The 22,911-nt window shown below is 37.5% G+C and overlaps 1 protein-coding gene and 1 pseudogene across 4 annotated transcripts in view; one reads left to right on the top strand and one right to left on the bottom strand.

The window, feature by feature from the left end:
• hyd (E3 ubiquitin-protein ligase hyd) overlaps positions 1-22,911 on the bottom strand; it is a 1,108,663-nt gene that overhangs the window by 589,359 nt on the left and 496,393 nt on the right. The window lies entirely within an intron of this gene.
• On the top strand, positions 6,027-16,834 carry LOC137238713 (SRSF protein kinase 2-like; annotated as a pseudogene).

The following is a 22,911-nucleotide window of genomic DNA, read 5'->3' as shown; positions in this document are numbered from 1 at the left end:
ACTGCTACATAGATTCGAACACAAGGTTGCTTACAAATTGGAATACAGGGTGTTACAGTCGGCATCCTGCTTATATGGGGCGACCTCGTCCCGATCACCAGAGTTGCATTTTAACCGTCGTCGATATCATCTTCGACAGGTAACTCACACCAAGGTTTAAGCTTCCACCGAGTGGACTGATGCGTAATGTTTGCGACAACGATTCGACTGAGATAGACCTTCGACGACGTATCATCTTTTTCGATCTTTTTGGTAATAATAAATGGACCCTTGTATCGCGGTTCGAGCTTTCGAGAGCAAGCAGTGCTAGGGGGCTCATTCTCTGCGAGCATCAGAACACCTTCATTGAATGCAATCGATTTGCCGCGGTAATACGCAAGTTTGTTAGCTCTTCGTCGTTAAGCCACTGTTGATCGTGTATCCTCGGAATGATTTTGTTCTTGAAAATATCTCGAGGATGAAACCCGTAAAGTAGCTCGTATGGGGTACATCGGTCGTTGCGTTCTTCATGGTGTTGACTCACCACTGGATGTTGCGGATGTTATCGTCTTACAGCTTATAATTTGACGTTGGACGTAGCATAGAAATTATGGTACGGTTAGTGCGTTCAGCGTGACCGTTTGCCCTCGGCGTACGGTCAGCCGTGATTATATGTTCGACGTTGTTTTCGGCTTAATAATTTCGGAAATTTCGGGAGGTGAATGCCGTCCAATGGTCGGTGACGATCCTTTTAGGCATTCCCGTGAAGCTACACATGTCGTTCAACGCTTCAATAACGCTTTTAATTGCTGTGCTTTTAACTGTTCGTACAAATGGAAACTTGGTGAACGCATCGACAATGACTAAAGGATGTTCATTACGTTTTGCGCTTTTAGGAAACGGACCCAATGATCAATATGCATTGTCTTTAAGGGCATCGGATCGATGTTGTCGTAATGGTAGCATGAGTCTTGCTTACCCCCCTTTCGCTTATAGTACGCAAAACAGGCACAATTTTTTATTTAGCTTTTCACAAAAATGCGCATTCGAGGGAATCAAAGATGTCCTGTTAGACGTTGGACCGTTTTATCGACACCCATATGTCCAGCGCGATCTTGGGCGCCTTGCGTTACCCGATGTCGCAATGTTTTGGGCACAACCCTTAAGGTTTTATTGTTGACGTTGCGAAACTACCTACCGCTTTTAAGTACGTAGTCACTAGGCCGGGTAGATTTGTGGGGAGGCAAAAAAATCGCCCATTGCTCTGTGAAAATCATATTCTAGAGATCAAAATAAGAATACTTTGCCGAAAGAACCATACCTCTAAAACGAATTCTGATGTCCCCCCTTTGGGTCGTAGGGGCAAATTTTGAAAAATCCCACTTTGAAATGCCTATGTTTTTTTCTTTTTGGAGTTTATTTTTCTCTTTAGAAATTTATTTAGTCAGAACATATGTAAATGAAAAAATGAATTTAACTTAGTAATAGAAAAGAAATTAAAAAAAATTATTAGAAATTAGCGTTTTTACATAAATAAATAAATGTAAGGCGCGATAACCTCCGAAGATATCTAAGGCCGAGCTTCTCTTCCAATTTGCGTCGTGCTCCTCTTGATTTTTCCCTACAAATTGGCCGGACGGGACCTACATGTTTTATGCCGACTCCGAACGGCATCTGCAAGGCAGATGAGTTTTCACTGAAAGCTTTTAATGGCAGAAATACAATCGGAGCGCTTGCCAGACACTGCCGAGGGGCGACCCCGCTTAGAAAAATTTTCTTCTAATTGAAAAATCTTATTTCTAAAATTTTGATGTTGCTTTGCCCGGGAGTTGAACCCAGGGCATACGGTGTGATAGGCGGAGCGCGCTACCATCACACCACGGTGGCCGCCGTTGCGTAGCGTTTTCACAACCCCCTTTTAAAACCAAGGGATCACTGTGATGCATTTGCATGTCGTAAACATAGTTGTGTGGGTTTTTTATTCAACCGTTTTAAAAAATGAAGGTATCACTGTGACACAATTGCAGATCGTAAAATTTCTTGTGTTGTTTTTTTTAAGCCACCACAAGACACAGCAGGTAGAATTGAAATTGCCCCTACCCAAAAGTTCGACCCAAAGGGGGGACATCAGAATTCGTTTTAGAGGTATGGTTCCTTCGGCAAAGTTTCTTATTTTGATTCCTAGAATACGATTTTCACAGAGCAATGAGCGATTTTTAAATCGACCCGCCCTAGTAGTCACCATCTGTAGTTTTGTTCTTAGAGCAAATTTCGTTTACGATTTGGCGTCTTGCAGTTGCATGCTAAATAGCCAATCGGAATCGTCGATGGCCACCTTAGATATGCGTAAATGAGAGGTTTCAGTGTTGGAAGCTTCTTCTACTGAGGTACGGCTTAATGCGTCGATGTGATCCATTCTCTTGTCCGCTCTGTGTTAAATTTCGATGTCATAATCCTGTATTTTGAGCCACCATCGTGCGATACGTGGTACTAGCTCTCTCTTCTGCGTTGCTGTACGTATGGCGCTGCAATCGGATCGCACCATCACTCTCTTGCCGTAGATATAGTACTTGAAGCGCTCAAGACTCTGCGCCCGCTCTAGTTCGAAACTGTGAAACTGATTTTCAGTTTTGGACGTTGCTCTGCTGAAATATGCTATGTGCTTTAGATCGCCGCCTTCTCGCTGCACCAGAACGCCAGCCAAGCCGATGGCGCTTGCATCTACGTGTATTTCATGCTCTCCGTTAACGTTGTATGCGACTGGTAGAGGCTGCGAGACTAAAATTTTCTTGAGCTGATCAAAAGCGTCGTTCTGTTCGGGCAGCCACTCGAATTTCGTTCATTTCCGAAGTAGTTTTCTTAGTGGTTCTGAGGTTACAGCATAGCCTGAAACAAAATTACGAAAATAGCCGCTAAGGCCAAGGAAAAGGCGTACTTCGATTTTTTCCTTTGGTGTTACAAAGTCCAATATGGCTTGCGTTTTTACCGCACCCGGAGTGATGCCTGCCGGAGTTATTTCGTGTCCCAGAAAAGTTATCGTCTTCCACATAAAACTGTATTTCTTAGCGTTCAGCGTTAAACCCGAATCGCGTAATGAAGTTAGCACGCGTCGTAATTTCGAAACTATTTCCTCTTGTGAATTGCTACCGACTAAGATGTCGTCCACGTACACCAGCATATCATCCGGCTATGTCTTTTCTTGGACCTCCCCATTAAGCACTGGAATACAATGGGCGAGGCTAGAAGGCATCCTCTTGAATTCGTATAAGCCGTCTAGGATTATGGACTCTGTATACTTTCGGCTGCTTTTCGGTATCTCATAGTACCCGCTATTCATGTCCAGCACCGAGAAATACTTATCTGTACTGCTTCGTGTAGTCGCTCTTCGATGTTAGGCACTGGAAAGTTCTGCTTCCGCACTAGTTGACTTAAACGTCGATAGCCTACGCATAGCCGATCGCCGCCCTCTTTTTTATTGACTGAGACGAGAGGACTCGCAAATTCGGAACTTGAATTAGTGATTATGTCGTTATTTTTGAGTTCATTGATAGTTTGAGTAACTACAGCCCTTTTTGGTGCTGGTACGCGATACGGTGGTTGTGAGACAACTTTATTACCGATTACATCGATATGCATTTCGACTACACTAGTTTTACCGAGCCCGTTTAAACCTTTCGCGAACACGTTTTTCAACTCTTTAAGTACTTTCGTAATTTGTTCGTGTTCGCTTTTATCTTCTTAATCATAAGCTAGCTGAGAAACATCGATATGATTACTATGTCAGTTTTATTTACGAACGAATCGTTGTTGACACTTATACCTATGTTGTAAATTTGTTGCTGTTTTAGTTTGTTTAATTTTGTAGTATGTTTAGTTTCTATTTCCTTAGTGACTCTCTGACATATGTAGATAGTCTTGATTGTCCGTAAACGTCGGAAAGTTTGTTTCACGCATGTCTCGTTTTAACCACTGTGCCGCGTGGTATATATTATTTCTAGTTACTTTGATGTTGATGTTCATTTTGTGTAATCTCTATATTAAGTATTTTAATAAGAAAATGACGTTTTGAGCTCTCCAATTGTTGTTTAACCTTGTGGGAGGTTGTAGTGATCGCTATATTTTTGGTGGCATTGTTGAGATGAGTTGGGATTAGACCATACTTCTTGCATTCCAACAAAAACTCAAGTTGGCTCGTTAACCTGGTTAATTTTTCTTTTTGTTTGCTATAATGTTTCAGTGTTATGCAGGTGTTCGTCCATATTTGTATTTCATGTGTTCGTAATAAAAATGATCAAAAGTATGATATCGGCAGGCCTTCCACAATTAATGTATGTATGATAGCTGTCAATTGTATTCAATATTATGTGTATAAATAGGCTATTTCTGACCACAAATTTGCTTTAGTGCAAAGCGTGGTCAGAAATAGCCTATTTATATACATAATATTGAATACAATTGACCAGCTACCATACATACATTAATTTCGGAAGGCCTGCCGATATCATACTTTTGATCATTTTTATTACAAACGTATAAGCAACAACATCCAACCAACAATGAAAAATTATTACGAACACATAAAGTACAAATATGGACAGAACACCTGCATAACACTGAAACATTATAGCAAACAAAAACAAAAATTTACCAGAATAACGAGCCAACTTGACTTTCTGTTAGAATGCAAGGACTATGGTCTAATTCAGGGATCCCCAAACTCAAAACTGTGGCTGTGCGAGTAAAACTAAAATCATCTTATTGGTAGTGGTTTACTTGTTGATGAAAAATCAATGAGGTAGGACGTATGCACCCGGGCCGGACTTGAGGTATTTGCCGCCCTAGGCTGTTTATTTTTCTGCGCCTCGCCCTCACCCAACACTTTTTAAAAATTCTCTTGGATATGTATGTGAAATAAAAGAAATCGTAACAAATAATATCTACATACTTTTAGCTGATACTTTTTTTATTTATATTAATAACTAGCAGAGTACCCGACGTCGTTCGGGTATAAATAAGAGCAGTACTATATAGACTAATATATTAGACTTTGGTAATAAAACAAATATTTATTTTATTTTTAAAAATTTATTTTTGTTTATTTTTGAGTTTAAATATTTTAATACTAATAAGAATTATCTTTTTTTCAAGTTATTCAAAGATTTTAAGTTAACAAGAAAACTCAATTAAAAATTTAATTAGCGAGCTTTGCTCATATTGCTTTATACAATGGTTTTTGTAATTGATATTAGAGAAAAATTGTAAGTTTACAAACGGCGATGGTTACTAGGACATGTTTCTGAATTTCACTTCTTCATCAGCTAGCTTTTCGGGAGCTGAGCGTTGAACTCGAATCTCCAACATTCATATCAGTGCAAGCCTTTAGCTGCTAAGCCATATGAATGTCCCGTTGTTTGCTGTACAATTGGTCTCTAAGAGTTGCCATTTTGTTTATATTCCTTTTGATTACCATGTAGGCACATACACTCTGTATGTAGTTTTTTCCTAATGGTGTGGATATGATTTTTAGGCGCGCTTTTGAAAGCTTAGTAACATTTGTTCGGATTTTTACAGTATTTGTTTTTAATACTACGCTAAAGGCTTGCACTGATATGAATGTTGGAGATTCGAGTTCAACGCTCAGCTCCCGAAAAGCTAGCTGATGAAGAAGTGAAATTCAGAAACATGTCATAGTAACCATCGCCGTTTGTAAACTTACAATTTTTCTCTAATATCAATTACAAAAACCATTGTATAAAGCAATATGAGCAAAGCTCGCTAATTAAATACATATGATCATATTGATATAATAGTAACAGCGGAAGTATTAAAAACAAATACTGTAAAAATCCGAACAAATGTTACTAAGCTTTCAAAAGCGCGCCTAAAAATCATATCCACACCATTAGGAATAAACTACATACAGAGTGTATGTGCCTACATGGTGATCAAAAGGAATATAAACAAAAAGGCAACTCTTAGAGACCAATTGTACAGCGAACAACGGGGCAATCATATGGCTTAGCAGCTAAAGGCTTGCACTGATATGAATGTTGGAGATTCGAGTTCAACGATCAGCTCCTGAAAAGCTAGCTGATGAAGAAGTGAAATTCAGAAACATGTCCTAGTAACCATCGCCGTTTGTAAACTTACAATTTTTCTCTAACATCAATTACAAAAACCATTGTATAAAGCAATATGAGCAAAGCTCGCTAATTAAATACATATGATCATATTGATATAATAGTAACAGCGGAAGTATTAAAAACAAATACTGTAAAAATCCGAACAAATGTTACTAAGCTTTCAAAAGCGCGCCTAAAAATCATATCCACACCATTAGGAATAAACTACATACAGAGTGTATGTGCCTACATGGTGATCAAAAGGAATATAAACAAAAAGGCAACTCTTAGAGACCAATTGTACAGCGAACAACGGGACATTCACATATGGCTTAGCAGCTAAAGGCTTGCACTGATATGAATGTTGGAGATTCGAGTTCAAGGCTCAGCTCCCGAAAAGCTAGCTGATGAAGAAGTGAAATTCAGAAACATGTCCTAGTAACCATCGCCGTTTGTAAACTTACAATTTTTCTCTAATATCAATTACAAAAACCATTGTATAAAGCAATATGAGCAAAGCTCGCTAATTAAATACATATGATCATATTGATATAATAGTAACAGCGGAAGTATTAAAAACAAATACTGTAAAAATCCGAACAAATGTTACTAAGCTTTCAAAAGCGCGCCTAAAAATCATATCCACACCATTAGGAATAAACTACATACAGAGTGTATGTGCCTACATGGTGATCAAAAGGAATATAAACAAAAAGGCAACTCTTAGAGACCAATTGTACAGCGAACAACGGGACATTCATATGGCTCAGCAGCTAAAGGCTTGCACTGATATGAATGTTGGAGATTCGAGTTCAACGCTCAGCTCCCGAAAAGCTAGCTCAATTAAAAATTATTTTAAAAATTAAAGTAAAGAGTACAAAGTAGTTAACACTATATTTACTCCCCCTCCAAGAGAGTTTAAAACAAACAAATTATTAATTAATATTAAATGAAACCTTTTTTTGTTTTTTGTTGTTTAATGTATTTGTATTTGCATTTAAATTAGTGTTAATAAGTACATTTGCTGGTTTAAATAAATCAATCGAAAAATGTTAAATAGTACTTTTGTATTGAATTGTAAATGTTTTATGTTTCTTAGAAATAACTTTAAAAGGTCCTTCATAAGGTGATTCTAAATTAGATTTACGAATGACTTTAACAAAAAAATACTCACAATTTTCTAATTTTTTAGGAACGAAAAAACTTTAGAAGAACAAGGAAAAATTTTCTCTTATGTTTTGAAGAGCGTCATTAGAAAAATCATGTTCTTTATTAAATATAATAAATAATTAATTCCCCAGGTATTCTAAGTGTTTGGCCATAAACAAGTTCAGCAGATGAACATTTGAAATCTTCTTTAATAGAAGTTCGTAAACCAAGTAGAATGAATGGTAAAATGTCAGACCAATGAACCGAGTCGTTTGATGCTATAATTGCTGCATTTAAAGTTCGATGAAATCTCTCTGCCATTTGCTTGGGAATGGTAAGGAGATGTATGAATTTTATGAGAACCTAAAAGTTTAGTTAATTCCGTAAAAAACTTTTGAGGTGAATTGTGAACCTTGATCTACTGTAATATTCAATGGTATACCAAATCGTGGTATATAATTTTGAATAAAAGTGTTTACTATAGTATTTGTTGAAATATCTTTAAGTGGACAAGCTTTAGGCCAACGTGAAAATCTGTCAATAATTGTTAAAATATAACAATTTTCATTTGAAACTGGAAGAGGTCCAACAATATCCATATGAATATGTTCAAAACGACCTGATGGTATTTGAATTTTTTGAATAGGAGATTTAGTATGTCTTGAAATTTTGGATTTTTGACAATTGGTACAAGATGAAGTCCAATCGTTAATTTCTTTACTCATGTTAGGCCAATAATATTTATTTTGAATTAATTTTCTAGTTGTTCTTATACTTGGATGAGGTAATGAGTGAATTTTTCAAATATAATTATTCTCATAGAATGTGGAAACATAAGATCGAAAAGGTTGTAGAGAAACATCACACCATATATTTAAATTAATAACTGGAATATGAATTTATTTTAAATTATTTTTAGAATTTTGATCAGAAATGGTTTTTGTAAAAATGTATCAGTTTGTTGTTCTTTATATAAAGTTTCTAATTTATGTATATCTTGAGTTGAAATTGCATTTATTTCTGGAATACGGGAAAGTGTGTCGGCAACTATGTTGTCTTTTCCACGTATATATTGAGCAATATATTCAAGATGACGCAGCTGACGAGGATAATCTATCTACTTTATAATTTAGAACATGAATTAAAGGTTTATGATCAGTATATATTGTAAAAGTTCTACCTTCAAGAAAATGTTTAAAATGTTTAATTGAATTATAAATTGCCTAAAGTTCACGATCAAATTTTGAATATTTAGTTTCTGTTGTAATTAATTTTCTTGAAAAATAAGCTAAGGGTTCTAGTATACTGTAACGAATTTGCTGCAAATCCTCTTATTTACCCTTTTGCTAGGTTCGTATCGCTAAACTGTTGAATAAATAACTCCAATATTGAATAATGGAAAAATGGCCTTTATTAAAATACTTCACAATAACACTCAAACTGTGCAACGAATAGCTTAATAACCAAACTGATAGCTTAAAGGAAACTGACTTTCAAAATAATACTGCTATTGCTCGCTAGATATCGTCTTAGTCGTAACTGCTTGACAACTCAAATAAAACTGAATTACAGCGCCTCTACATCTATCGCCTTTTATACTCTTTGATTTTAACATTCGCATCTTCTAGGCGCTTCTAGAATCTACTAGTCCAGCAGCTCTCAATCTTCTCAGCTGTAACTACAATTGCACAATTTTATACATATTCTAGGCGCTTCCAGAATCTACTAGTCCAGTAGCTCTCAAACTTCTCAGCTGTAACTATAATTGCACAATTTTTATAGTTTTTCTCATTGCATACTTATAGGAGTATCTCAGATATATGCATGTGTTTGTGCATTGGTTCTCCGCTGCTCGTATACGTACATATGTGTAGACGCAATTATTTATTCGTTTATGTAGATACATAATGATTGAATTATTGATGTGAATGTTTGTAGTTTACAGTGTCTCGCGCACACATAGGCGTATAAGTAAATGCATCTGTGTGTGACATCTCTCGGCTGCCTTATATATGTGTATACATGATTTGATTATTGACGTAAATATCGCTTAGCATGCCTTAGCATCGCCTTAGTGATGGTATAGCTTAGTGATGCTAATATCCGTGACACTGCCCTCCACCTAAGTCTGATCGTCCCGATCAGACAAATCTCTCGATCTAAACGCTGCTAATCTCTCCAAATGAACCACTTTCATTTTGGTTCGTGGTTTGGTAGTGGTTTGTATGCGGTACACTACATCGTGGATCCGTTTTACAACTTTGTATGGCCCTTCCCAGTTACACTGCAATTTCGGGGACAAACCTTTTTTTCGTTGTGGGTTGTATAGAAGCACCAAATCTCCTTCCTGAAACCCTTCCGAATTAATTGCTTTATCGTACCTCGCTTTCATCTTGTCACTCATAATCTTTGCTCGTTGCCTTACCAGATTGTGTATCTCTCTCAGCTCTTCTTTCAAGACACCAGTGGATTTCTTGACATTCCTCTCCGCATCAGCATCTATCCCATACTTCAAATCAGCTGGCAGTGGAAGGTCATTGCCAAAAATTACCTTTGCGGGAGTTTGGCCCGTTGTGTCATGTACTGGCGATCGGTAGGCCATCAAGTATAATGATATGTGTGTATCCCAGTCCTTATGGTACTTGTCTACTACTTTCCTTAAATGCTCCTCCAATGTTCTATTGAAACGTTCCACCATACCATCGGACTGAGGATGCAATGCAGTTGTCCGTGTTTTCCGAATGCCCAACTTCTTGCACATTTCTTGGAACACAGCTGATTCAAAATTCCTGCCTTGGTCAGAATGTAACTCCATTGGTACACCATACCTTGCAACCCATTCGTTTTTAACCACTTCTGCTACTGTTTCTGCTTCTTGGTTTGGGATTGGGTATACCTCTGGCCATTTACTGAAATAATCCATAATCACCAGTACGTATTTGTTTCCGCGGTTGCTAGTTGGAAATGGACCTGCGACATCCATGGCGATTCTTTCAAATGGTGCACCTGAAATATACTGCTTCATCTGGCCATGACTTCGGGTTTTGGGCCCTTTCGCTCTGTTGCATACCTCGCAATTGGCAATCCACTCGGTGACCGACTGACGGCAACCAACCCAATAGAATCTCTGCTTAATTTTCTCGAGTGTCTTCGTGATTCCAAGATGACCTCCACTTGGACCATTGTGTAGCTCGCTGAGTACGTCAGGAATCCTCTTTCTGGGAACAACTATCAGTTTCTTCTTGCATTGACCATCCTCACTCTCCCATACTCGATGCAAGCAACCGGATATCAATTCTAAACTGTTCCACTGTGCCCAATATGACTTCGCAATGGGACTCTCTGCTGATATCTCCTCTCTGCTTGGTCTTTCGTTTCGTTCGAGCCCGTGCATAACATGTGACAGATCTGTATCTTTTAGCTGACACTTTCTTAGTTGTTCCTTGTCCCATTCATCCGTACACGTTATAGTCATTAGCCGGACATCTATAATGTCTTCTTTAGCCTCGGCCTTTGAACAGTGCTTGCATTCCAAACTACATGGCCTTCGTGACATTGCATCGGCATTTCCATGGGTACTACCTTTTCGATGCTCAATGGAAAAGTCATAGCTTTGTAGTCGCTCGATCCACCGTGCCAATTGTGCTTCCGGATAAAGGAACAGCAGAAGCCATATCAACGCTGCGTGATCTATCCTGACACGGAATCGCTGGCCGTAGAGGTATTTGTGAAAATGTTTAATGCACTCTACCAATGCCAACAGCTCTCTCCGCGTAACACAGTAGTTTCTCTCTGGTTTTCCAATCGAACGGCTGTAATATGCAACCACCTTCTCCTGTCCATCGACCAGTTGTGATAAACGCCTCCTATAGCATATCCACTCGCATCTGTATCTAGAATAAATGTTGCTCCTGGAATCGGATATGCTAACATTGGGGCAGTGCACAAACGCTCCTTCAATGTTTGGAAAGCCAATTCTTGCTCCTTCTTCCATTCAAAAGCTTTTTTTTTCTTGTAAGCTCATGGAGGCTATGGGCTACGCTGGAAAAATTTGGTACAAATCGGCGGTAATATGTGCACAGCCCAAGAAAACTTCTTAATTCATGTAGGTTCTGTGGTCTTGGCCAATCCTTTACAGCCTCTATCTTTTCGTTCGCAGTGCAGATGCCCTCTGTCGTTACCTTGTGACCCAAATAATTTACTTCCATTTTAAATAGCGCACACTTTTTGGGACTTAACTTCAGACCAGCGCCAGCTATTCTTTGGAAAACTTCCTCCAAGTTCCTAAGATGTTCATCAAAATTCTTGCCCAATACGATGATGTCGTCCAGGTACACCAAGCATGTTTTCCAATGTAGTCCTTTCAGTACCTGGTCCATGAGTCTCTCAAAAGTAGCTGGTGCATTACAAAGTCCAAAAGGCATCACTGTAAATTGCCAAAGACCATCACCGACACTGAAGGCTGTTTTCTCTTTATCTTCCTCCTTCACCTCATTTCTTGAATGATTTGACTCACAACTTCCCGCTTCGCCAGTGGAACACTACGTGGAGCTTGACGGATCGGCCTCGCATCTCCAGTGTCAATTTGATGTTTCACAACGTTGGTGCGGCCTGGTTTAGAATCATCCTGGTCAAATATGTTCGCGTACTTTAGGAGCAGTTGTTTTGCCTTACTCTGATATGCTTCCTCTAGCCCCTGCGTCCATGCCGTGATGTCATTTGAAAGATCAGTATTACTAGCTGAAACGTGTTCCTGGAGCTGTTCACAGTTAATAACTACTTCAGCCTCTTGGCATCTTCCCAAAATAGCTCCTTTAGTCAGTTTGAGTGGTGACTTGAACTCATTGAGTACTCTTACCGGAATACGTCTATCTTGTTTTGTCATAGCCAGGGTTTTTCGTACAAGTATGCTTAGTGCTGATTTGTTTGCTGCTTCGACAACCCACAATTTGTTTGTCCCATAATCTCCATCAACCTTTGCCCAGATGACTGCTTCGGATTTTGGTGGTATTTGCTGACTCTCTTCCACCAGCACTCGTTTACTGCTGTAGCCTCTCTCGTAGCCGAAATTAAGTGATACATCCATGTTTTTATATCGCATCGTCTTGCTTTGCATGTCGATCTTGATGCCCTGGTCGATTAAGAAGTCTACTCCAATTATGATTTCATCAACAATTTCTGCCACTATAAAATTGTGTACTACCGTGACGTTCCCAATTGCGACTTCACATTCTACTTCTCCAATTACCTGGGTGTCCTCTCCCGTGGCTGTACGTAATCTTGTTCCAAGCAACGGTCTTATCTTTTTGTTGACTAAATCCGAATGATGGAATGAGATGCACCCGTATCTACAGTCAGTAAACGTTCCTTTCCGTCAACATGTCCTCCAACAGTAAGATTGCTCCATCTTCTTCCAATCTGCGAGATAGAGATTATGGGGCATTCAATTACGGGAGCCAGCTGTCGCCCTTGCGGCTGACTCGATTTAGTTTAACGATTGAGTGGTCTTGGAGATTTGCTCATCACCTTCTGCTCTGCGTTTACGACCACCCACATTGTTGGAGCTATTGGGACCGATGCTGCAATGTCGTGCAATATGACCTGGGTTGCCGCACTTGAAACATTTAATAACTCCGGCATTTTTCTGTTGTGATCCCTTCAGTGCTTCCAAAATTGTGTCTACCCAATCTGGTCTTTCCACTTCAACACGATGAGCTTTGTATGCTGGTTTACTCAATAGTGAGGCCGTTTCGTGAGTCAATACATGTGATACCGTTTCAGCAAATGTCAGCTTTAGGTTTGCGTATGTAGCTCGCTTCGTTTCCACGTCCCGTATGCCATTTACGAAACTCTGGATTTTTACCCTTTCAGTGTATTCCACGTGTGCGTCCGTATTTGCAAGATGAGCCAATCTTTCAATATCTGAAGCAAACTCCTGCAATGTCTCATTTGCTTTTTGGTAGCGGTTTTGCAACTCAATTTGGAATATCTGTTTTCTATGCTCGCTTCCATAACGTCGTTCTACAGCAGCCATCAATGCTTCATAATTGTTCCGCTCTCCTTCGGGAATCGTCTGTAGGATTTCCGCTGCTAGCCCCTTCAATGCCACGAACAGTGCAGCAACTTTATCTTCCGCATTCCAGTTTTTCACTGCTGCGGTCTTCTCAAACTGTAGCTTGAAGACCAGGAAAGGAACAGAACCGTCAAAAGATGGAGTTTTTACCTTCGTATTACTCGCTGAAGCAGCCGGCCGATTAAGTTGCAATTCCTGTATACGACCTCTCAACGCATCCACCTCTGCCTCGAATTTTTCTTCAAACTACATTATTTTTTCGTCCATGCGCGCTTCGAGTTTTGATGATATACGCGCCTCTTGTGCTTCTAGTTGTACTGTTATGCGTGTCTCTTGTTCTTTCAGTTGGGTTGCCATATATGTTTTTGTTGTGATGACATATTTGTGGATATTTGTGATGACATTTCTGTTAAATGTGCCTCTTGTGCTTCAATCTTCGATGTTATTCGTGTCTCTTGGGATTCCATCTGTGATGACACTGTCGATGTTTGAGCAGATATTGCAGTCAATATCATGTTCAGGTCTGTGTTCGCCATTGTCTGCGGTGTTTCTTCCATTTTTGTTATTTCCTCGCCATCAATATGATAGTCATACTCTTCCACATCAATTCCTTCTGCTTCCATTGCCTCTCGTAGCCGTGCCTGAAGTTCAAGTTTAACGCCGCTTGTATTCAATCCACGGCTCTCCAACTCCTTCTTTAGTTGCTGGATCTTCATGTCCTTTGCCATGTCCTTGTTGTCCTCTGGAATTTATTCAACAATTCCTCTTCTGACACCAATTGTAACGAATTTGCTGCAAATCCTCTTATTTGCCCTTTTGCTAGGTTCGTATCGCTAAACTGTTGAATAAATAACTCCAATATTGAATAATGGAAAAATGGCCTTTATTAAAATACTTCACAATAACACTCAAACTGTGCAACGAATAGCTTAACAACCAAACTGATAGCTTAAATGAAAACTGACTTTCAAAATAATACTGCTATTGCTCGCTAGATATCGTCTTAGTCGTAACTGCTTGACAACTCAAATCAAACTGAATTCCAGCGCCTCTACATCTGTGCCTTTTATACTCTTTGATTTTAACATTCGCATCTTCTAGGCGCTTCTAGAATCTACTAGTCCAAGCTCTCAAACTTCTCAGCTGTAACTACAATTGCACAATTTTATACATCTTCTAGACGCTTCCAGAATCTACTAGTCCAGTAGCTCTCAAACTTCTCAGCTGTAACTACAATTGCACAATTTTATAGTTTTTCTCATTGCATACTTATAGGAGTATCTCAGATATATGCATGTGTTTGCGCATTGACTCTCCGCTGCTCGTATTCGTACATGGTACATATGTGTAGACGCAATTATTTATTCGTTTATGTATATACATAATGAATGAATTATTGATGTGAATGTTTGTAGTTTACAGTCTCTCGCGCACACATAGGCGTATAAGTAAATGCATCTGTGTGTGACATCTCTCGGCTGCCTTATATATGTGTATACATGATTTAATTATTGACGTAAATATCGCTTAGCATAGCCTTAGCATCGCCTTAGTGATGGTATAGCTTAGTGATGCTAATATCCGTGACAATACTATTGCAATTTTGTTGAAGAACTGCTCGAATAGCAACATTTGATGCATCTACTGCTAATGATAAAGTACCATTTTTGTCGAAATGTGTAAGTAAAGTATTTTTAGCAAAAAGTTTTTAAACATTTTCGAAAGATGTTGTGGTTTCGTTTGTCCAATTTAATTGTTTGAGTTTGTTTTTAATTGCATGTGTTAACATTTCATGCAGAGGACTAAGTTCTGTTGCTAACATTTTAATATATCTGTGATAGTAATTTATCATACCTAAAAATTTTTGTAATTTATTTATAGAAATTGGTTTTTCTAAATTTGTTATGATTTCAATTCGATCTAAAGATGGTTTAATACCTTCGCCTGAAATTTCGTAACTTAAAAAAATTAATTTATTTAAACCGAGAGCACATTTTGAAGGTTTAATATTTAAATTATATACTTCAAGTCTTTTGAAAACTGATTTTAAATGATTTATATGTTGATATTCGTTTTTACGAATCCATAATTTGAAAAGTAATTCTTGACTTACAATGGAGTCAGTACCATAAGTGATTTCATAAATCTGAATAATTCAGATGGTGAACGATCACCAAGTTCAGTTTTTGAAAATAATTGTTCTAATCGTTTCTCTTCACTAAGAGAAAATCTTTCACATAAATTTTTTTGATTGTATCATATTTACAGGAAAAGCGCTATGTGGCCATAAAAATTGTCAAATCTGCTCATCATTTCGCTGAGACGGCAAAAGATGAAATTAAGATACTCAAATCGGTGCGTGATTCAGATCCAAGTAATCCGCGTCGTCAAAAAACGGTGCAATTGCTAGATCATTTTAAGATCACTGGCGTAAATGGCACACACATTTGTATGGACTCATCCGCAAATCCAATTATCGTGGTATACCAATTGAAAATGTGAAATCCATAACACGTCAGGTGCTCATGTTGCAAAATTATACATACCGATATAAAACCAGAAAATGTGCTACTCTGTGTTGATGTACAATATGTACGTACGTTGGCAAATAAAGCTACCGAATTGTATGTGATGAATTATAAAATGTTTCCGTCGTTTGTAAGTCGTGCACCAAAAGAGTATCGCGAGCCACAAATTACCGGCAAAATGAGTAAAAAAAAAAAAGAAGAAACTTAAAAAGAAAGCAAAGAAACGTTTGGAACTATTTAAAAAACAATGGGATTATTTGGAACAAAGTGGTGACACGCCAGTTGGAGATGGTGGTGGTATTGTTGCTGACGACACAGAGCTCTCTAACGATGGTGTTGCCGATGGTAGTACTGAGCTGAGGGCGCGTTTGAATTTTACATTGGTGAATGGTGATACATATGATGCGGAGTATAAGCAAGAAGATGATTATGACGATGATGAAGATGCTGAGCAAGATGTCATTTCTGAGGAGCATACTGCAGATGGTGATGCCGATGATGATGATGAAGAAGAACAACAGCAACAACTGCAAGTACGTGACAGTAATAATTCAAATACGAACTCACCACGAAAACAGCAAAGACATAAAGCAGGTGTAGCGACAGTAGAACAGGTTGTTACCAATAGTGTTGGTGGTGCTGCTGGCGAGAAGAAGAAAAATAAGAAGAACGCAGCGCAACAACATCAACAACAACATCATAAAGAGAATGAAAAATGACAACAACAACAAAATTATAACAAGTCCACCTCGAGCAGCGATAGCCGTACCATTAAGGATGAGCGTAATGACTCAGTAAACAAGAAAGTTTCAACAATAAAAACTACCGACGCAAAGGCAAGCAACAAAGCGCAAAATAATAATATAAAAAACAAAAATAACAATTCAAGCACTTCAAATACGCATATAATAACAAATACCAAACAAAACTGTAATAATAATGAGAAAATTGTTAACTGCACCAAATATTTATTTTATTTTTAAAAATTTATTTTTTTTTATTTTTGAGTTTAAATATTTTAATACTAATAAGAATTATCTTTTTTTGAAGTTATTCAAAAATTTTTAAGTTAACACGAAAACTCAATTAAAAATTATTTTAAAAATTAAAGTAAAGAGTACAAAGTAGTTAACATTATATAGACTAATCCCAACACCCATTTGTATGGGAGATGCCACGCCCCTCGTTATACCCAGTTTTTGTGGAGGGGGTAGGTATTGGTCTCATATAACTACTCACCTAATTTCAGTCGTCTAGCCTTAATACTTTCAAATATATTGACTACGAAAAATTCCAGTTGTATGGGAGGTGCCACGCCCCCTTTTTCGTTATACCCAGTTTTTCTGGACGGGGTAGGGATTGGTCTCATATAACCACTCACCTAATTTCAGTCGTCTAGCCTTAATACTTTCAGATATATTGACTACGAAAAATTCCAGTTGTATGGGAGGTGCCACGCCACCTTGTCGAAAACTTTTTTTATATAGCCTACCATAGATTGATGCACTCAGGGTATGTCATGGCAAAATTTCATTCGATTCCATTCTGCGGTTTAGGCTGCAAGTCTAAACATACATACAGACATACTTTCACAAATATATAGTAGATTGCATGTACATACATACATATGTATATGCTTAACAAATTTTGATCTTTCGATAAAAATACACTTATTCACAATAATTTGCGTCGAACCTTATTTTTTGCAAATTCTATCAACTTATCACAATCAAGTTTTACACATAATGAAGATTCAATTGCAAGTAAAGCCGTAGCCGACGTTCGGTGTTCTGATGTTGTTGAAGGTAAATAATTTTTTATTTTTCGTAAACATGAAAAAGATCTTTCGGCAAGGCACTTTGTTACTGCAGTGCATACAAGTATCGTATAAGCAATTTCGACGTTTGGGAACACCATTTGAAGATAATTTTTTCGCAAAAATTTTAGCATTTCTGTTGGTGAAAAATTTGATATCTGCATTTCCATGCAATGCATTTTAAAATGAATTAACTCATCCTCAAAGGATGTCTCCAAGTCTTCGTGATAAAATTCACACAACTGTTTTGCTTGCTCACGAAGGTCTTCAGAACTTAAAGTATTCAATTCAATGAGCGCAGAAAATTTCTTAAAAATGGTTTTGTATCCTGAGCTTCTTTCTTCTAGATTGCAGAGTAAATTGTCGATGATAACATTAAAAGAATTTACTCTCAAGTCTTCTCTGCTCAACAATGTTACATCTCCTTCTTTTTTTTCATCAAACTGAGTTTTCCCGATTTTTCTTCTACTTTGACAAGTCTTATATTCTTTAATGACTGATGCCTCAAGGGCTTTTTTTTTCAAAAATGTCAAAATCGTTACGCATCATTTTAACAGTATTAAGAAGTCCATCGTACAATTTAATCACTTGGTCCATTGTAGTAGAAACAGATTGCAATTTCTTACTGACTGCTTCGAAACGTGAAAGAATAAAATGCCAAAAACCAACCATAAAGACTGTTTCAAGACATATTTACAACATGGACGCCCCAAATGTCCACCATTTTGAACATCCACGTCGATGGCACTACGCTACCGACTGTCCTACACCCCAAAATCTTGGGTGTGACGTTTGATCAGGGTCTAAATTTTGGTGAGCACGCAGCCGCAATTGTTCCGAGAATTCAGAGCCGTAACAAAATCCTCAAATCCCTTGCTGGCAGTTCTTGGGGAAAAGATAAAGAAACGCTCATGACTACATACAAAGCAATTAGTCAGCGGATTACGTGCTACGCGTCACCCATATGGTCGCCAAGCCTAAAAATCACCCACTGGAAGAAACTACAGGCCTGCCAAAATACTGCTCTCAGAATCGCCACGGGCTGTCTTCTTATGTCCCCAGAACACCATCTGCATAATGAAGCGAGAATACTCCCCATCAGGAGGAGAAACGAGATGCTGACCAAACAGTTCCTGTTGAATACCCAGAAACCTGGGCATCCCAACAGACATCTGATTGATGAACCAGCACCGCCTAGGGGCTTAAGGAGTCATCTCCGTAAGCATTTTGAGGAAATACGGCACCTGATAACCCAGCCGTATGAAGTGAAAAAACACAAGCAGGCCCTTGGTGAACTCCATAAACAGGCGTCGGACCTTTATGCCGGGAATTGCCCGGTGAATCCAGTGTTTAACGAAAATTATCCAAAACTTGCGGAAGAGGAACGCATACTCCCCAGGGAAACGCGGGTCACTCTTGCTCAACTTCGTTCTGGATACTGTAACAGGTTAAACTCTTACCTATCCAGAATCAACCCCGACATACAAAATGTATGCCCCGCTTGCAACGTGTCCCCACATGACACCAACCATGTCTTCAATTGTAATGTGGAACCAACGCCTCTAACACCCCTTTCCATATGGTCCAACCCTGTTGAAACGGCAAGTTTCCTTGGACTCCCGTTAGAGGATATTGATGACAATTTGTGATCGGTCGCGGCTATTAGGTGGGGCGAGCATTGCAACAACAACAACAACAACAACAACTGTTTCAAGAGATTATAATTTATCCCGGATTCCTTTGGCCACGTGATACTTTGTTGCACAGAGTAGCATACGACATGTTAAACGCTCTGTTGCACACACTTTAAAAATTTTCGCGCCTTTATCTGAATGCTTACGACTGATGATCCATGAAATGAATGAACAAATTCCTTATATTAAATTATTGATATAGGTACATTTTTTAATTTTATTTTCCTTTATTTGAGATATAAATGATTATCCAATATAATTTTTTTCCTTACACATTTGATTTCCAAATCATAAATTATTCTGTCGTTAGGTTCTAAAAATAGTTCGCCCCCTAAATGGCGCCCCCTAAAACTTTGCCGCTCTAGGCTACAGCCTAGTCAGCCTAGTGGTAAGTGCGGCCCTGCTGTTAACACACAAGAAGTAATTCGTAAATATGCCATATAAATACTACTTTATTGCTTGAGCCTTAGGAAAAATTTAAACAAAATAAATTGTTAACATGAAACCATTAAAGCATTCTGCGTTTAAGCTTTTGATTGCAAAATATATTATCGCAAATGCTCAAATAAACAATAGCTTCACCCGATGTTGCTACTATGCTTGTTCAGCGCCAACTAAATACGAATAAAGACGAAAGAGAATAATAATACGTGTGAAGTGGCGCCAATAATTATTCAACTAAATGAGGATCGCTGGTTTAATCCCAACTCATATCAACAATGCCGCTAAAAATATAGCGATCACTACAACCTCCCACAAGGTTGAACAACAATTGGAGAGCTCAAAACGTCAATATCTCAATAAAATACTTAATATAGAGATTACACAAAATAAATATCAACATCAAAGTAACTAGAAATAAGGTTAAAACGAGAAATGTGCGAAACAGAATTTCAGACGTTTATGGACAATCAAGACTATCTATGTCAGAGAGTCACTAAGCAAGTAGAAACTAAACATACTACAAAACAAGTAAAGAAGGCTAAGTTCGGGCGTAACCGAACATTATATACTCAGCTGCCAAATTACAGCTTGCAAAACTTTTAAATTTCCTTCTTTTAAAAGTGGGCGGTGCCACCCCCATTGTCCAAAATTTTAATAATTTTCTATTCTGCGTCATAAGGGCAGGGCAACCCACCTACCTATCGCTTTATCCGTTTTTGGTAAGGAATTATCGCACTTATTCGGTTTTTCGAAATTTTCAATATCGAAAAAGTGTGCGTGGTTATAGTCCGATTTCGTTCATTTTAAATAGCGATCTGAGATGATTGCCTAGGAACTTACGTTTGAAATTTCATTAAGATACCTCAAAACTTACTCAAGTTATCGTGTTTACGGACAGACGACGGACGGAAGGACATGGCTAATGAATTTCTTTTTTCGCCCAGATCATTTTGATATACAGAAGTCTATATCTATCTCGATTAGTTTATGCCGTTACGGGGTACCGTTATGCGAACAAAATTAATATACTATGTGAGCTCTGCTCAGCTGAGTATAACTAAACAAACTAAAACAGCAACAGGCTCATTCCATTTCAAGACACCCGGTCCGCGCAGGACATGATTTTTGATTTTGATGACATTTTAATATGTTGTTCTTCGGTCAAAATAATGAAAAACGTTTTTTTTTTGCCTCATAATATTTTTTTTTCGTATTTATCGGCAATTGACTTCCATAAAATACAATCGATACTTTATTCACCTATTTCTTCAACTGTCAATAACTTTGTCAAAAATTAACCGATTCTCATGATTTTTTCTTGGAAATGTTCGTTATTATATATACTTTTATATAAATTTATGAACAATAGCATATAGTTAAAAAATTTCTTTTTAGTATTTAGTTAAACTTTATGACTTTTTTCAAAAATCAATATCTCAAAAAAGGTAATTTTTTTTTTTGTTAAAATTTTTCAATATTGAGTGAACAGTTTATATTTCAACTTGGCTAAATGCCTATTAGTCAAAATTCGAGATATGAATTTTTGAATATTAAAAATTTTTTACCCCTATATATTGATCCAATGCATATTAGCATTCAATTGCTTTGTCAAAAATTAACCGATTCTCATAATTTTTTCTTTGAAATTTTCGCTATTACTTTTAATTTTATTTAAATTTATAAACAATAGCATATAGTTTAAAAAAATAAAATTTTTTAGTATTTAGTAAAAATGTATGATTTTTTTCAAAAATTAACATTTCAAAAAAAGCTTATTTTTTTTTGCCTGATATTTTTCTATACTGAGTAAACAGCATATATTTCAACTTAGCTAAATGCCCATTAGCCAAAATTCGTTGTTTCCGAAATATGATTTTTTGAATGTTAAACTTTTTTTCGCCATATATTGATGCAATACATATCAGCATACAACGAGATCAATGCCAAATGCTTAAAATTTATAAAGATATCACATTTATTATTGAAAACATTCATTTGTTGTTATTTTTCAGAATTACAGTGATGGCGGCAAATGATGTGCAAATATGCCGCCGATTTACTACAAGTAATATAACAGTGCAAGTGATTTTTTTCGTGAAGTCAGAAGTCTTATTTTGTGCAAAAATAGGAAAAAACGCTTCACGCAGTTATTTAAAGTTTGTGTAACACGCCTTGTGACTATCCGGAACAATCCCCCACCAGCGGTAAGATTTTCCGGATACAGCTCAAGGTAGCACAACACTGCTCTAAAAGTTTAACATAACCTCAACACCGCTTAGCGCCAATTTTCAACTTTCACTTTTGCAGAATTTTCATTTTCAAAAAATTTTTCACATTATTAATTTTTGATTTGGTAAGCGTATCGAAGCAAAATCTGTAATACTTAATTGACGAGCACAAGTCAATTTAGCTAAATTTTTTCCACACAAAAATCACTTGCGCCTATTTACACCGGCAGTACGACTGCAATTTATTTTGTTGTTTCAGTGCAAAGTGCACTTGTTTTTAAACTGCACATATTGTTGTTGTTGTTTGGGTGGCCAATAGGCTTATTTCTCATACATTTGTTTTTCAACAAAAAATTTAAGAATTAATTATTTCCACTTGCGGCAATACACATATCAGTTTAGACTGATCTATTTTTTGGTGATAAAAGCTGAATACAGTCCTTTATTAGGCTATTTAAAGTCCATAACGAGTGATTCGTTTTTATTTTCACTAACACCACTTTTTCACTAGCCAGTACTTATTGGCTTACACAAGTCATTGGCACATCTGCATTAGAGCATTCTTTCAACAATTACGTGGGTGCGCGCCGTTGCCACCACCACGAAATTGCAAATTCTTTAAATTAATTCCTAGCTTTCTCGCAAGCTTCGAGGCCACTTCCTCGAGAAATCTCTCTCGAACACAGTCCTTCGTTTCAGTTCATTTTCACTCAATACTCTCTGCAAAGGCAATTAATTAATTAATATTTCAATAAATCTTCATTTAATATAATGGATACCTATATACGCCAAGCAGAGGCAGTGACTGAGTTTGAAAATGACTTTAATGATATGTAACCTTCAGACCATACAAAACACACCCTTTTAGTCCAAAAGGA

The sequence above is a fragment of the Eurosta solidaginis genome, chromosome 1 (assembly GCF_040869045.1).
Source record: "Eurosta solidaginis isolate ZX-2024a chromosome 1, ASM4086904v1, whole genome shotgun sequence".
NCBI lineage: Eukaryota > Metazoa > Arthropoda > Insecta > Diptera > Tephritidae > Eurosta > Eurosta solidaginis.
Note: the sequence above shows the minus strand (reverse complement) of the source record. Positions and strands in the feature narration are given on the sequence as shown.